Source organism: Urtica dioica, chromosome 8 (genome assembly GCF_054948205.1).
Source record: "Urtica dioica subsp. dioica isolate 48M chromosome 8, U.dioica_male_clone48M_v1_H2, whole genome shotgun sequence".
In the NCBI taxonomy this organism is placed as follows: Eukaryota; Viridiplantae; Streptophyta; class Magnoliopsida; order Rosales; family Urticaceae; genus Urtica; species Urtica dioica.
In genome coordinates, this window is record NC_142763.1 from 8,226,284 (window position 1) to 8,242,527 (window position 16,244).

Consider the following 16,244-nt stretch of genomic DNA (forward strand, 5'->3'; position numbering starts at 1 on the left):
TCTCCCTCCATAGTCTCCGATCAACTAATCACTAAGTCATTACACACACACACATATATATATATATATATATATATATATATATATATATATATATAGATAGATAGATAATGTTAATGAAGGAAAATATAACACTCCTCAGTTATTGTGAGGGACTATATGTAGAGTCCAGAGCTTCTTCATGGACTTGAAAAAACTCTTGTATGCAGTTTAGAAAGTAATAAGTTTCTTCATGGACGTAGAGCTGAGAGAGAGAGAGAGACGTGTTATGAGTTGATGAGTGTTCAGAGGTCTACATCTACTTGTTTATATTTATAAATTATTCAATTTGTTAAAAGTTACACCGTATATACAACACATTATTTGCAGTCCACAAAATATGGAGAGATTTACGGGTAAAAGTACTTACAAGTTAAAACCAGTCATGCTATGAGTAGTCAATACTCAATAGTCTTTTCTTTTGATGTCTTTAGAAAGAGAGTGAATAATTGAACTCAGAGTGAATCTTGTTTCCAATGTGTGTATTTTATTTATTTATTTATTTTGCAGATAGCATTACCAGTTTACAGTACGTGAGAAGCAATAGTTCTCATGTGTTGTAAAATAAAATATGTAAATATGTGGTCACGGGAAGAAAGAAATCACCCGAAATCATACGTACTTGACAAATTCCTCTGAATTAATTAAAAATTGTGAGTCCGATTAACCCAACAAAAATAAACAAAATAAAATAACACTCTTACTCACGCTTATATATATGTATATATTAAAATTCTCACCTATCAAGCAGCAACTCTCACTTATTTTCTCTTTAAAATAAATTAGTCTATTTTATAAACAATGTCTAAAGCTTCCATTTTGTTTAGCATTCGTGCTCAGCATAGTGAGTTTTCCGCCAAGTAATTCTTGCGACAATTTTGAATATCAAGTGCAATGTCTTTGACCCCGTAAGATTTGATGAGCTATAGGCAACTAAAAAAGTTTTTGAAAAAAGTATAAAAATTGGATAGAATTGAGTTATCATAATCTTGTGGCCAAAATATCAGTGTTTGGTGGTCGAAATTAGTTCAAACCAAAAGCTCATATATCAGCCACTAAAATATTCTTGTAAGACACCAATTTCCTTAAAAGCGTTTTTTTCCCTCTAAAGGAAATAAGGAAACACACACTTCAATGGAAACCATCCATGTTGTTTCCATAATATGTATCACAAATTGGGATTGATTCGGAAGAAGAAGAAGAAGAAGAAGAAGAAGAAGAAGAAGACTTGAAAGAGATAAATGAAAAAAAAATACCATGTGCTTCACATAACTCCTTTATAAAAATTAAATGAACATCCCACAAAGATTGGAAGTTAGTCTTAAAGCATATACCGCCAAGGCCAATCAATTATTTATTTTTGTATTATTATTGTACCCAACAGAAAAAAAACATTGATTATGACCTAAGAGAAATTACTAAGCACACAAACATATGTTGAAGCCCTAGTGATAAGAAAAACAACTAACTATGATATATCATTATATATATATATATATATATATATATATATATAAATATATATATATATAAGAAAAACAAAACAACTAGTTATAGAGTGAATATACAAACATGGAAAACTTACATATTTGTAGGGCTACTTGAGTGCGGTCACTCAAACTGTGTTTTGTCGTCGTCTTCGTCCTCGTCATCACCGGATATTGTCTCTCCCTCCATAGTCTCCGATCAACTAATCACTCAATCATTACACATATATATATATATAGATTGATAATGTTAATGAAGGAAAATATAACACTCCTCAGTTATTGTGAGGGACTATATGTAGAGTCCAGAGCTTCTTCATGGACTTGAAAAAACTCTTGTATTCAGTTTAGAAAGTAATAAGTTTCTTCGTGGACGTAGAGCTGAGAGAGAGAGAGAGAGAGAGAGAGAGAGAAAGAGAGAGAGAGAGAGACGTGTTATGAGTTGATGAGTGTTCAGAGGTCTACATCTACTTGTTTATATTTATAAATTATTCAATTTGTTAAAAGTTACACCGTATATACAACACATTATTTGCAGTCCACAAAATATGGAGAGATTTACGGGTAAAAGTACTTACAAGTTAAAACCAGTCATGCTATGAGTAGTCAATACTCAATAGTCTTTTCTTTTGATGTCTTTAGAAAGAGAGTGAATAATTGAACTCAGAGTGAATCTTGTTTCCAATGTGTGTATTTTATTTATTTATTTATTTTGCAGATAGCATTACCAGTTTACAGTACGTGAGAAGCAATAGTTCTCATGTGTTGTAAAATAAAATATGTAAATATGTGGTCACGGGAAGAAAGAAATCACCCGAAATCATACGTACTTGACAAATTCCTCTGAATTAATTAAAAATTGTGAGTCCGATTAACCCAACAAAAATAAACAAAATAAAATAACACTCTTACTCACGCTTATATATATGTATATATTAAAATTCTCACCTATCAAGCAGCAACTCTCACTTATTTTCTCTTTAAAATAAATTAGTCTATTTTATAAACAATGTCTAAAGCTTCCATTTTGTTTAGCATTCGTGCTCAGCATAGTGAGTTTTCCGCCAAGTAATTCTTGCGACAATTTTGAATATCAAGTGCAATGTCTTTGACCCCGTAAGATTTGATGAGCTATAGGCAACTAAAAAAGTTTTTGAAAAAAGTATAAAAATTGGATAGAATTGAGTTATCATAATCTTGTGGCCAAAATATCAGTGTTTGGTGGTCGAAATTAGTTCAAACCAAAAGCTCATATATCAGCCACTAAAATATTCTTGTAAGACACCAATTTCCTTAAAAGCGTTTTTTTCCCTCTAAAGGAAATAAGGAAACACACACTTCAATGGAAACCATCCATGTTGTTTCCATAATATGTATCACAAATTGGGATTGATTCGGAAGAAGAAGAAGAAGAAGAAGAAGAAGAAGAAGAAGACTTGAAAGAGATAAATGAAAAAAAAATACCATGTGCTTCACATAACTCCTTTATAAAAATTAAATGAACATCCCACAAAGATTGGAAGTTAGTCTTAAAGCATATACCGCCAAGGCCAATCAATTATTTATTTTTGTATTATTATTGTACCCAACAGAAAAAAAACATTGATTATGACCTAAGAGAAATTACTAAGCACACAAACATATGTTGAAGCCCTAGTGATAAGAAAAACAACTAACTATGATATATCATTATATATGTATATATATATATATATAAATATATATATATATATATATATATAAATATATATATATATAAGAAAAACAAAACAACTAGTTATAGAGTGAATATACAAACATGGAAAACTTACATATTTGTAGGGCTACTTGAGTGCGGTCACTCAAACTGTGTTTTGTCGTCGTCTTCGTCCTCGTCATCACCGGATATTGTCTCTCCCTCCATAGTCTCCGATCAACTAATCACTCAGTCATTACACATATATATATATAGATTGATAATGTTAATGAAGGAAAATATAACACTCCTCAGTTATTGTGAGGGACTATATGTAGAGTCCAGAGCTTCTTCATGGACTTGAAAAAACTCTTGTATTCAGTTTAGAAAGTAATAAGTTTCTTCGTGGACGTAGAGCTGAGAGAGAGAGAGAGAGAGAGAGAGAGAGAGAGAAAGAGAGAGAGAGAGAGACGTGTTATGAGTTGATGAGTGTTCAGAGGTCTACATCTACTTGTTTATATTTATAAATTATTCAATTTGTTAAAAGTTACACCGTATATACAACACATTATTTGCAGTCCACAAAATATGGAGAGATTTACGGGTAAAAGTACTTACAAGTTAAAACCAGTCATGCTATGAGTAGTCAATACTCAATAGTCTTTTCTTTTGATGTCTTTAGAAAGAGAGTGAATAATTGAACTCAGAGTGAATCTTGTTTCCAATGTGTGTATTTTATTTATTTATTTATTTTGCAGATAGCATTACCAGTTTACAGTACGTGAGAAGCAATAGTTCTCATGTGTTGTAAAATAAAATATGTAAATATGTGGTCACGGGAAGAAAGAAATCACCCGAAATCATACGTACTTGACAAATTCCTCTGAATTAATTAAAAATTGTGAGTCCGATTAACCCAACAAAAATAAACAAAATAAAATAACACTCTTACTCACGCTTATATATATGTATATATTAAAATTCTCACCTATCAAGCAGCAACTCTCACTTATTTTCTCTTTAAAATAAATTAGTCTATTTTATAAACAATGTCTAAAGCTTCCATTTTGTTTAGCATTCGTGCTCAGCATAGTGAGTTTTCCGCCAAGTAATTCTTGCGACAATTTTGAATATCAAGTGCAATGTCTTTGACCCCGTAAGATTCGATGAGCTATAGGCAACTAAAAAAGTTTTTGAAAAAAGTATAAAAATTGGATAGAATTGAGTTATCATAATCTTGTGGCCAAAATATCAGTGTTTGGTGGTCGAAATTAGTTCAAACCAAAAGCTCATATATCAGCCACTAAAATATTCTTGTAAGACACCAATTTCCTTAAAAGCGTTTTTTTCCCTCTAAAGGAAATAAGGAAACACACAACCATCCATGTTGTTTCCATAATATGTATCACAAATTGGGATTGATTCGGAAGAAGAAGAAGAAGAAGAAGAAGAAGACTTGAAAGAGATAAATGAAAAAAAAATACCATGTGCTTCACATAACTCCTTTATAAAAATTAAATGAACATCCCACAAAGATTGGAAGTTAGTCTTAAAGCATATACCGCCAAGGCCAATCAATTATTTATTTTTGTATTATTATTGTACCCAACAGAAAAAAAAACATTGATTATGACCTAAGACAAATTACTAAGCACACAAACATATGTTGAAGCCCTAGTGATAAGAAAAACAACTAACTATGATATATCATTATATATATATATATATATATATATAAATATATATATATATAAGAAAAACAAAACAACTAGTTATAGAGTGAATATACAAACATGAAAAACTTACATATTTGTAGGGCTACTTGAGTGCGGTCACTCAAACTGTGTTTTGTCGTCGTCTTCGTCCTCGTCATCACCGGATATTGTCTCTCCCTCCATAGTCTCCGATCAACTAATCACTCAGTCATTACACATATATATATATATAGATAGATAATGTTAATGAAGGAAAATATAACACTCCTCAGTTATTGTGAGGGACTATATGTAGAGTCCAGAGCTTCTTCATGGACTTGAAAAAACTCTTGTATTCAGTTTAGAAAGTAATAAGTTTCTTCGTGGACGTAGAGCTGAGAGAGAGAGAGAGAGAGAGAGAGAGAGAGAGAGAGAGAAAGAGAGAGAGAGAGAGACGTGTTATGAGTTGATGAGTGTTCAGAGGTCTACATCTACTTGTTTATATTTATAAATTATTCAATTTGTTAAAAGTTACACCGTATATACAACACATTATTTGCAGTCCACAAAATATGGAGAGATTTACGGGTAAAAGTACTTACAAGTTAAAACCAGTCATGCTATGAGTAGTCAATACTCAATAGTCTTTTCTTTTGATGTCTTTAGAAAGAGAGTGAATAATTGAACTCAGAGTGAATCTTGTTTCCAATGTGTGTATTTTATTTATTTATTTATTTTGCAGATAGCATTACCAGTTTACAGTACGTGAGAAGCAATAGTTCTCATGTGTTGTAAAATAAAATATGTAAATATGTGGTCACGGGAAGAAAGAAATCACCCGAAATCATACGTACTTGACAAATTCCTCTGAATTAATTAAAAATTGTGAGTCCGATTAACCCAACAAAAATAAACAAAATAAAATAACACTCTTACTCACGCTTATATATATGTATATATTAAAATTCTCACCTATCAAGCAGCAACTCTCACTTATTTTCTCTTTAAAATAAATTAGTCTATTTTATAAACAATGTCTAAAGCTTCCATTTTGTTTAGCATTCGTGCTCAGCATAGTGAGTTTTCCGCCAAGTAATTCTTGCGACAATTTTGAATATCAAGTGCAATGTCTTTGACCCCGTAAGATTTGATGAGCTATAGGCAACTAAAAAAGTTTTTGAAAAAAGTATAAAAATTGGATAGAATTGAGTTATCATAATCTTGTGGCCAAAATATCAGTGTTTGGTGGTCGAAATTAGTTCAAACCAAAAGCTCATATATCAGCCACTAAAATATTCTTGTAAGACACCAATTTCCTTAAAAGCGTTTTTTTCCCTCTAAAGGAAATAAGGAAACACACACTTCAATGGAAACCATCCATGTTGTTTCCATAATATGTATCACAAATTGGGATTGATTCGGAAGAAGAAGAAGAAGAAGAAGAAGAAGAAGAAGAAGAAGAAGACTTGAAAGAGATAAATGAAAAAAAAATACCATGTGCTTCACATAACTCCTTTATAAAAATTAAATGAACATCCCACAAAGATTGGAAGTTAGTCTTAAAGCATATACCGCCAAGGCCAATCAATTATTTATTTTTGTATTATTATTGTACCCAACAGAAAAAAAAACATTGATTATGACCTAAGACAAATTACTAAGCACACAAACATATGTTGAAGCCCTAGTGATAAGAAAAACAACTAACTATGATATATCATTATATATATATATATATATATAAATATATATATATATAAGAAAAACAAAACAACTAGTTATAGAGTGAATATACAAACATGGAAAACTTACATATTTGTAGGGCTACTTGAGTGCGGTCACTCAAACTGTGTTTTGTCGTAGTCTTCGTCCTCGTCATCACCGGATATTGTCTCTCCCTCCATAGTCTCCGATCAACTAATCACTCAGTCATTACACATATATATATATATATAGATAGATAATGTTAATGAAGGAAAATATAACACTCCTCAGTTATTGTGAGGGACTATATGTAGAGTCCAGAGCTTCTTCATGGACTTGAAAAAACTCTTGTATTCAGTTTAGAAAGTAATAAGTTTCTTCGTGGACGTAGAGCTGAGAGAGAGAGAGAGAGAGAGAGAGAGAAAGAGAGAGAGAGAGAGACGTGTTATGAGTTGATGAGTGTTCAGAGGTCTACATCTACTTGTTTATATTTATAAATTATTCAATTTGTTAAAAGTTACACCGTATATACAACACATTATTTGCAGTCCACAAAATATGGAGAGATTTACGGGTAAAAGTACTTACAAGTTAAAACCAGTCATGCTATGAGTAGTCAATACTCAATAGTCTTTTCTTTTGATGTCTTTAGAAAGAGAGTGAATAATTGAACTCAGAGTGAATCTTGTTTCCAATGTGTGTATTTTATTTATTTATTTATTTTGCAGATAGCATTACCAGTTTACAGTACGTGAGAAGCAATAGTTCTCATGTGTTGTAAAATAAAATATGTAAATATGTGGTCACGGGAAGAAAGAAATCACCCGAAATCATACGTACTTGACAAATTCCTCTGAATTAATTAAAAATTGTGAGTCCGATTAACCCAACAAAAATAAACAAAATAAAATAACACTCTTACTCACGCTTATATATATGTATATATTAAAATTCTCACCTATCAAGCAGCAACTCTCACTTATTTTCTCTTTAAAATAAATTAGTCTATTTTATAAACAATGTCTAAAGCTTCCATTTTGTTTAGCATTCGTGCTCAGCATAGTGAGTTTTCCGCCAAGTAATTCTTGCGACAATTTTGAATATCAAGTGCAATGTCTTTGACCCCGTAAGATTTGATGAGCTATAGGCAACTAAAAAAGTTTTTGAAAAAAGTATAAAAATTGGATAGAATTGAGTTATCATAATCTTGTGGCCAAAATATCAGTGTTTGGTGGTCGAAATTAGTTCAAACCAAAAGCTCATATATCAGCCACTAAAATATTCTTGTAAGACACCAATTTCCTTAAAAGCGTTTTTTTCCCTCTAAGGGAAATAAGGAAACACACACTTCAATGGAAACCATCCATGTTGTTTCCACAATATGTATCACAAATTGCGATTGATTCGGAAGAAGAAGAAGAAGAAGAAGAAGACATGAAAGAGATAAATGAAAAAAAATACCATGTGCTTCACATAACTCCTTTATAAAAATTAAATGAACATCCCACAAAGATTGGAAGTTAGTCTTAAAGCATATACCGCCAAGGCCAATCAATTATTTATTTTTGTATTATTATTGTACCCAACAGAAAAAAAAACATTGATTATGACCTAAGAGAAATTACTAAGCACACAAACATATGTTGAAGCCCTAGTGATAAGAAAAACAACTAACTATGATATATCATTATATATATATATATATATAAATATATTTATATATAAGAAAAACAAAACAACTAGTTATAGAGTGAATATACAAACATGGAAAACTTACATATTTGTAGGGCTACTTGAGTGCGGTCATTCAAACTGTGTTTTGTCGTCGTCTTCGTCCTCGTCATCACCGGATATTGTCTCTCCCTCCATAGTCTCCGATCAACTAATCACTCAGTCATTACACACACACATATATATATATATATATATATATATATATATATATATATATAGATAGATAGATAATGTTAATGAAGGAAAATATAACACTCCTCAGTTATTGTGAGGGACTATATGTAGAGTCCAGAGCTTCTTCATGGACTTGAAAAAACTCTTGTATGCAGTTTAGAAAGTAATAAGTTTCTTCATGGACGTAGAGCAGAGAGAGAGAGAGAGAGAGAGAGAGAGAGAGAGAGAGAGAGACGTGTTATGAGTTGATGAGTGTTCAGAGGTCTACATCTACTTGTTTATATTTATAAATTATTCAATTTGTTAAAAGTTACACCGTATATACAACACATTATTTGCAGTCCACAAAATATGGAGAGATTTACGGGTAAAAGTACTTACAAGTTAAAACCAGTCATGCTATGAGTAGTCAATACTCAATAGTCTTTTCTTTTGATGTCTTTAGAAAGAGAGTGAATAATTGAACTCAGAGTGAATCTTGTTTCCAATGTGTGTATTTTATTTATTTATTTATTTTGCAGATAGCATTACCAGTTTACAGTACGTGAGAAGCAATAGTTCTCATGTGTTGTAAAATAAAATATGTAAATATGTGGTCACGGGAAGAAAGAAATCACCCGAAATCATACGTACTTGACAAATTCCTCTGAATTAATTAAAAATTGTGAGTCCGATTAACCCAACAAAAATAAACAAAATAAAATAACACTCTTACTCACGCTTATATATATATGTATATATTAAAATTCTCACCTATCAAGCAGCAACTCTCACTTATTTTCTCTTTAAAATAAATTAGTCTATTTTATAAACAATGTCTAAAGCTTCCATTTTGTTTAGCATTCGTGCTCAGCATAGTGAGTTTTCCGCCAAGTAATTCTTGCGACAATTTTGAATATCAAGTGCAATGTCTTTGACCCCGTAAGATTTGATGAGCTATAGGCAACTAAAAAAGTTTTTGAAAAAAGTATAAAAATTGGATAGAATTGAGTTATCATAATCTTGTGGCCAAAATATCAGTGTTTGGTGGTCGAAATTAGTTCAAACCAAAAGCTCATATATCAGCCACTAAAATATTCTTGTAAGACACCAATTTCCTTAAAAGCGTTTTTTTCCCTCTAAGGGAAATAAGGAAACACACACTTCAATGGAAACCATCCATGTTGTTTCCACAATATGTATCACAAATTGCGATTGATTCGGAAGAAGAAGAAGAAGAAGAAGAAGACATGAAAGAGATAAATGAAAAAAAATACCATGTGCTTCACATAACTCCTTTATAAAAATTAAATGAACATCCCACAAAGATTGGAAGTTAGTCTTAAAGCATATACCGCCAAGGCCAATCAATTATTTATTTTTGTATTATTATTGTACCCAACAGAAAAAAAACATTGATTATGACCTAAGAGAAATTACTAAGCACACAAACATATGTTGAAGCCCTAGTGATAAGAAAAACAACTAACTATGATATATCATTATATATATATATAAATATATATATATATAAGAAAAACAAAACAACTAGTTATAGAGTGAATATACAAACATGGAAAACTTACATATTTGTAGGGCTACTTGAGTGCGGTCATTCAAACTGTGTTTTGTCGTCGTCTTCGTCCTCGTCATCACCGGATATTGTCTCTCCCTCCATAGTCTCCGATCAACTAATCACTCAGTCATTACACATATATATATATAGATAGATAATGTTAATGAAGGAAAATATAACACTCCTCAGTTATTGTGAGGGACTATATGTAGAGTCCAGAGCTTCTTCATGGACTTGAAAAAACTCTTGTATTCAGTTTAGAAAGTAAAAAGTTTCTTCGTGGACGTAGAGCTGAGAGAGAGAGAGAGAGAGAGAGAGAGAGAGAGAGAGAGAGAGAGAGACGTGTTATGAGTTGATGAGTGTTCAGAGGTCTACATCTACTTGTTTATATTTATAAATTATTCAATTTGTTAAAAGTTACACCGTATATACAACACATTATTTGCAGTCCACAAAATATGGAGAGATTTACGGGTAAAAGTATTACAAGTTAAAACCAGTCATGCTATGAGTAGTCAATACTCAATAGTCTTTTCTTTTGATGTCTTTAGAAAGAGAGTGAATAATTGAACTCAGAGTGAATCTTGTTTCCAATGTGTGTATTTTATTTATTTATTTATTTTGCAGATAGCTTTACCAGTTTACAGTACGTGAGAAGCAATAGTTCCCATGTGTTGTAAAATAAAATATGAAAATATGTGGTCACTGGAAGAAAGAAATCACCCGAAATCATACGTACTTGACAAATTCCTCTGAATTAATTAAAAATTGTGAGTCTGATTAACCCAACAAAAATAAACAAAATAAAATAACACTCTTACTCACGCTTATATATATGTATATATTAAAATTCTCACCTATCAAGCAGCAACTCTCACTTATTTTCTCTTTAAAATAAATTAGTCTATTTTATAAACAATGTCTAAAGCTTCCATTTTGTTTAGCATTCGTGCTCAGCATAGTGAGTTTTCCGCCAAGTAATTCTTGCGACAATTTTGAATATCAAGTGCAATGTCTTTGACCCCGTAAGATTTGATGAGCTATAGGCAACTAAAAAAGTTTTTGAAAAAAGTATAAAAATTGGATAGAATTGAGTTATCATAATCTTGTGGCCAAAATATCAGTGTTTGGTGGTCGAAATTAGTTCAAACCAAAAGCTCATATATCAGTCACTAAAATATTCTTGTAAGACACCAATTTCCTTAAAAGCGTTTTTTTCCCTCTAAAGGAAATAAGAAAACACACACTTCAATGGAAACCATCCATGTTGTTTCCACAATATGTATCACAAATTGGGATTGATTCGGAAGAAGAAGAAGAAGAAGAAGAAGACTTGAAAGAGATAAATGAAAAAAAAAATACCATGTGCTTCACATAACTCCTTTATAAAAATTAAATGAACATCCCACAAAGATTGGAAGTTAGTCTTAAAGCATATACCGCCAAGGCCAATCAATTATTTATTTTTGTATTATTATTGTACCCAACAGAAAAAAAACATTGATTATGACCTAAGAGAAATTACTAAGCACACAAACATATGTTGAAGCCCTAGTGATAAGAAAAACAACTAACTATGATATATCATTATATATATATAAATATATATATATATAAGAAAAACAAAACAACTAGTTATAGAGTGAATATACAAACATGGAAAACTTACATATTTGTAGGGTTACTTGAGTGCGGTCATTTAAACTGTGTTTTGTCGTCGTCTTCGTCCTCGTCATCACCGGATATTGTCTCTCCCTCCATAGTCTCCGATCAACTAATCACTCAGTCATTACACACATATATATATATATATATATATATATATATATAGATAATGTTAATGAAGGAAAATATAACACTCCTCAGTTATTGTGAGGGACTATATGTAGAGTCCAGAGCTTCTTCATGGACTTGAAAAAACTCTTGTATGCAGTTTAGAAAGTAATAAGTTTCTTCATGGACGTAGAGCAGAGAGAGAGAGAGAGAGAGAGAGAGAGAGAGAGAGAGAGAGAGAGAGAGACGTGTTATGAGTTGATGAGTGTTCAGAGGTCTATATCTACTTGTTTATATTTATAAATTATTCAATTTGTTAAAAGTTACACCGTATATACAACACATTATTTGCAGTCCACAAAATATGGAGAGATTTACGGGTAAAAGTACTTACAAGTTAAAACCAGTCATGCTATGAGTAGTCAATACTCAATAGTCTTTTCTTTTGATGTCTTTAGAAAGAGAGTGAATAATTGAACTCAGAGTGAATCTTGTTTCCAATGTGTGTATTTTATTTATTTATTTATTTTGCAGATAGCTTTACCAGTTTACAGTACGTGAGAAGCAATAGTTCCCATGTGTTGTTTGAAAGTTTGAAATTAATAGCAAGCTGTCTTTATTTATTTTATTATTACTTATTTATCGGTAATCGGAAAGCTTTGAAGAAAGGTAAAAATAAAAGTAAGGGTACAACTTGTACCGTACAAGGGATAGTGATTTTTGGCAGAGTTTTATTCCCAAACAAAAGAGATCATGTTTTATTTATGTATTTAATACTTTCTGGGGCGACGAACGTTCAATAGTAATGTGAGTACAATCTTCTGAAGGTGAGTTATATGAATTCATCAGTATCGAGTACTACAGTTTCGCTCTCTAACCAATGACGAGCGTGTACCTGCTCTTTTCTGCGAAAAATAAAGAGATTGCTCTCTGATTTGTGAAAGTTTGAGAGTTTGATCTCTTTGATTTTGCATGTAATTTTGCTGTATTAATTATAGGGTTCAGGAAGATTGTTATTATTTGGCATTTGATAATGCTGTATTTTGATGGAAGGAAAAAATGCAGAGAAGAAAAGAATAAGAAAGGAAAGAGAGAGAGAATTATAGATAATTATTTAATAACAATTAATATATCTGATAAATATTAAAAGTATTTAGAAGAATAAAAAATACTCTTATACCTTTTAAAATCTTGCCACGTCATCAAAACGTGAAAGTTAACATCCAAATACTGACGGAAGTAGAGTTTTGTAACACGTATTTGAGTTGTGAGTTGAGTTTTGCAATATTTTCGAGTCCAGAGGGCGTAATGTAACCGAAATACGAGTGTAGGGGGTAAAAATGAGATTTATTCTAAACAAAAATAAGAGAAGACACGAAGAGTAGAAATATACACTAACGATGATTGGGGAGGCTACCAAAGACGACAGACAATCAACAACTTGATATTGTACATTTCTGTATGGTAATATAGGGACATGGGAAAGCAATAAGTACTATGTTGTTTCTCGCAGCTTCTTCGCATAAACTAGTATGGTAATCTTTTATTTGAAATATTTAAGTGATTTCTAAGAAAATCATTAGTTTCTACCATAAATTCGTTTTGAATAATTAGCTTAAATTTGTTTTAATTTTTTTTTTAATTAGCAACTATAAGTGTACTAATTATCATGGTTATCAAGTGTACTATTTTTTTTTAATTTTTTTAATTATCATGGTTTGAGAACCGATGTTTTCACTTGAAATTCCGCAAAAAAAAATGCACGAAGGGTACTAATTTAAACCAAACTGGTACCGTCCCGGAATTCTACAGGTAAAACTTGAACGAAAAATTGTATAAAATTGCAAAAACCACGGAAAAGATGAATCTTAATTATTATATGTACATATAATATAGGATGCAAAATACACCTGTGGTACACGCGCGTTATTGATAAAATTGGAGTTGTGGTGCAATATCAGTAAATGGTATCACAATCCTTGCGAATGTCTATTGTCTTTGTTACTTTATCTAATAGTGAACTCTGGTCAAGTGATTATTTGGGCATCTATGATTCATGTGAGTAAATTTATTAGTTTGTTTGTTATATATATCTTGAAGTTTTTATTAGTGCTCATATTAATTATAATTTTTATTACAACGTCTGAGTAACCTTATTTTTTAATTTTTTTAAACCTACACTTTACCCAAGTACTTCATTAAAAAAAAACTAAAAAGTTTAAGTTAACTAGTTTCACTATAGTTGGAAGTTAATTTCAACCAATATTTTTTAATTAAAATAAATAAATATAAAAAATTAAATAAATAAAGAGAATTGTTACAAAGTAAGCCACTTGAAATGTGTGGATTTTATTTTATCCAACGTTTTAGTTTTCTTTTAAAAAAATAGCCATAAGGCTGACGTGGCAGGTTTTTTATACTCGTATTACCCTTATTAAGTTAGGATTAAAAAATATTTTTGAAATAAAAATACCTAAATAATCATATCAAATCCTCCTAATTAATAGGATCTATTTTTCTCTTCCTCTCTCTTTCTCATTTTTTCACGTTATTAGCTCTACCTCCCTCAAAGCGTTAAACAAAAGGAAAAAAAAAATTATAGAGTAAATCGCAGAGAGAGAGAGAGAGACGTGACGGATGAGAGACACGCGAGAGTAGGTGTTTGTCGGAGTGGTCCTTTAAGTTGCCAGAGCACCGTGTGGAGCTAGAATTTCCGCCTATCCCCTTCAATTCGTTGTTGTTGTTGTTGTTGTTGTTATTTTGTTCTTCTTCTTCTTCTTCTTCTTCTTCTTCTTCTTCTTATTCTTATTCTTATTCTTATTCTTATTCTTATTCTTCTTCTTCTTCTTATTATTATTATTAAATCCTGTTCATATTCTTCAATCTCGTTTGAAATTTTGCGTTCGGCTTGGGGTTTTTATGTTATCTGCAAGGTTTAGATGTTGTGATTCCGTTGAAGATTTCTTTGTTGTTTTCGTTAATTGCTTATTGTAGTACTCACAATCGAAGATCGAGGCTGAGGTTAGAGTTCGAAGATAGGCGCAATTTTCAGAGTTAACCTCAATAATATTCATAATAAACGTATTTATCTGGAATGCCAACCGTTATAACTAAATAATAACCTGAAATTAATGGGTTTGTAAAATAGTTATAATTTGTTTAAAATTAGCAAAATAGTTTTATAACTGTGTAATTAATTTTTTTAAAAGTAATAGATTACTTATATACAGTGTCAATATTTATGATAATAGTGTGAACTTTTAGTTTGTACATATTGACAGTTACCTATTTTGGTAAAAACTTACTTTAGCTTTAAATAACTATTTTGTATAAATTTTCATTTAAAAAAAAAAATCTTAACTCAGTGTATCCTGTCATATTTTTTTGACAAATTTAATAAACGCAAAATTCTAGGAAATAATTATCTATTTCTCATCTATGGTATATTACTAATCAACTATGGTTCATACAAATATGTTGTATTGCTTGAAACAAGTTTTTTAAAATCATCGATTAATCATATTGTTATATTTTTTGTGTGTGCAACAGTGCAAGTAATGAAAAAAAAAGATCAACCGTAATCAAATAATAACGGTGGTTATTGATGAAGAATCTATCAATATCAGACAATGTATTGAAGAGCGGCACTTGAAGGTTAGAGTTTTGTTATTTTTTTTAGTGGGGATTGAACCCACGACCTCCACACAGGAGGTGGTGTAGAATTACCAAGGCTATCCTAGGTACCACTTAGAGTTTTGTTATTTTAATTATGTTATTTTCTTACATTTATATTTAACTCACGCATATATATATATATATATATATATATATATATATATATATATATATATAAGAAATCTATCGGGTATAAATTGAGCCCCCTGGGAGAAATCACAGTACAACAAAATGTAGCTCTAGCAACGATCATTATTTGTCGCAACAAGCTGCAGCTAAATGCTAGTACTGAACTTTGTCCACTTATAAAGCACAATGATTCAAACCCATTTTTTGAAGTCCTAAATGAAGACATTTAAAGAAAATAGAGCAAGTTCAGTCCATTTTAAGTGTCAGCTCGATAGCAAGCTGAAACGTATAATCAGCTCGATGAAGGATTGATGACCTATGATGTTAAGCTTAATAAAAAGATCAGTTCGATGGCAGCCAGATAGAAGAAGATTCAAATTAGATTTAGAGAATTATAACCGATATAACATGAGAAACGTTACGTATCCAAAAATTTATGTGGATAGAACGTTTATACACGAATTAATTTTGTGAACATTAGAATTTTACTATAAATAGATGTAGCATGGTCCGAAGGAAGAGGCCTAGCTCATTCGAACAAAACTTAATTCATATTTTCATATTCAACGGAAATTCTCTAAAGTTCATATTTATTGTTCTTATTT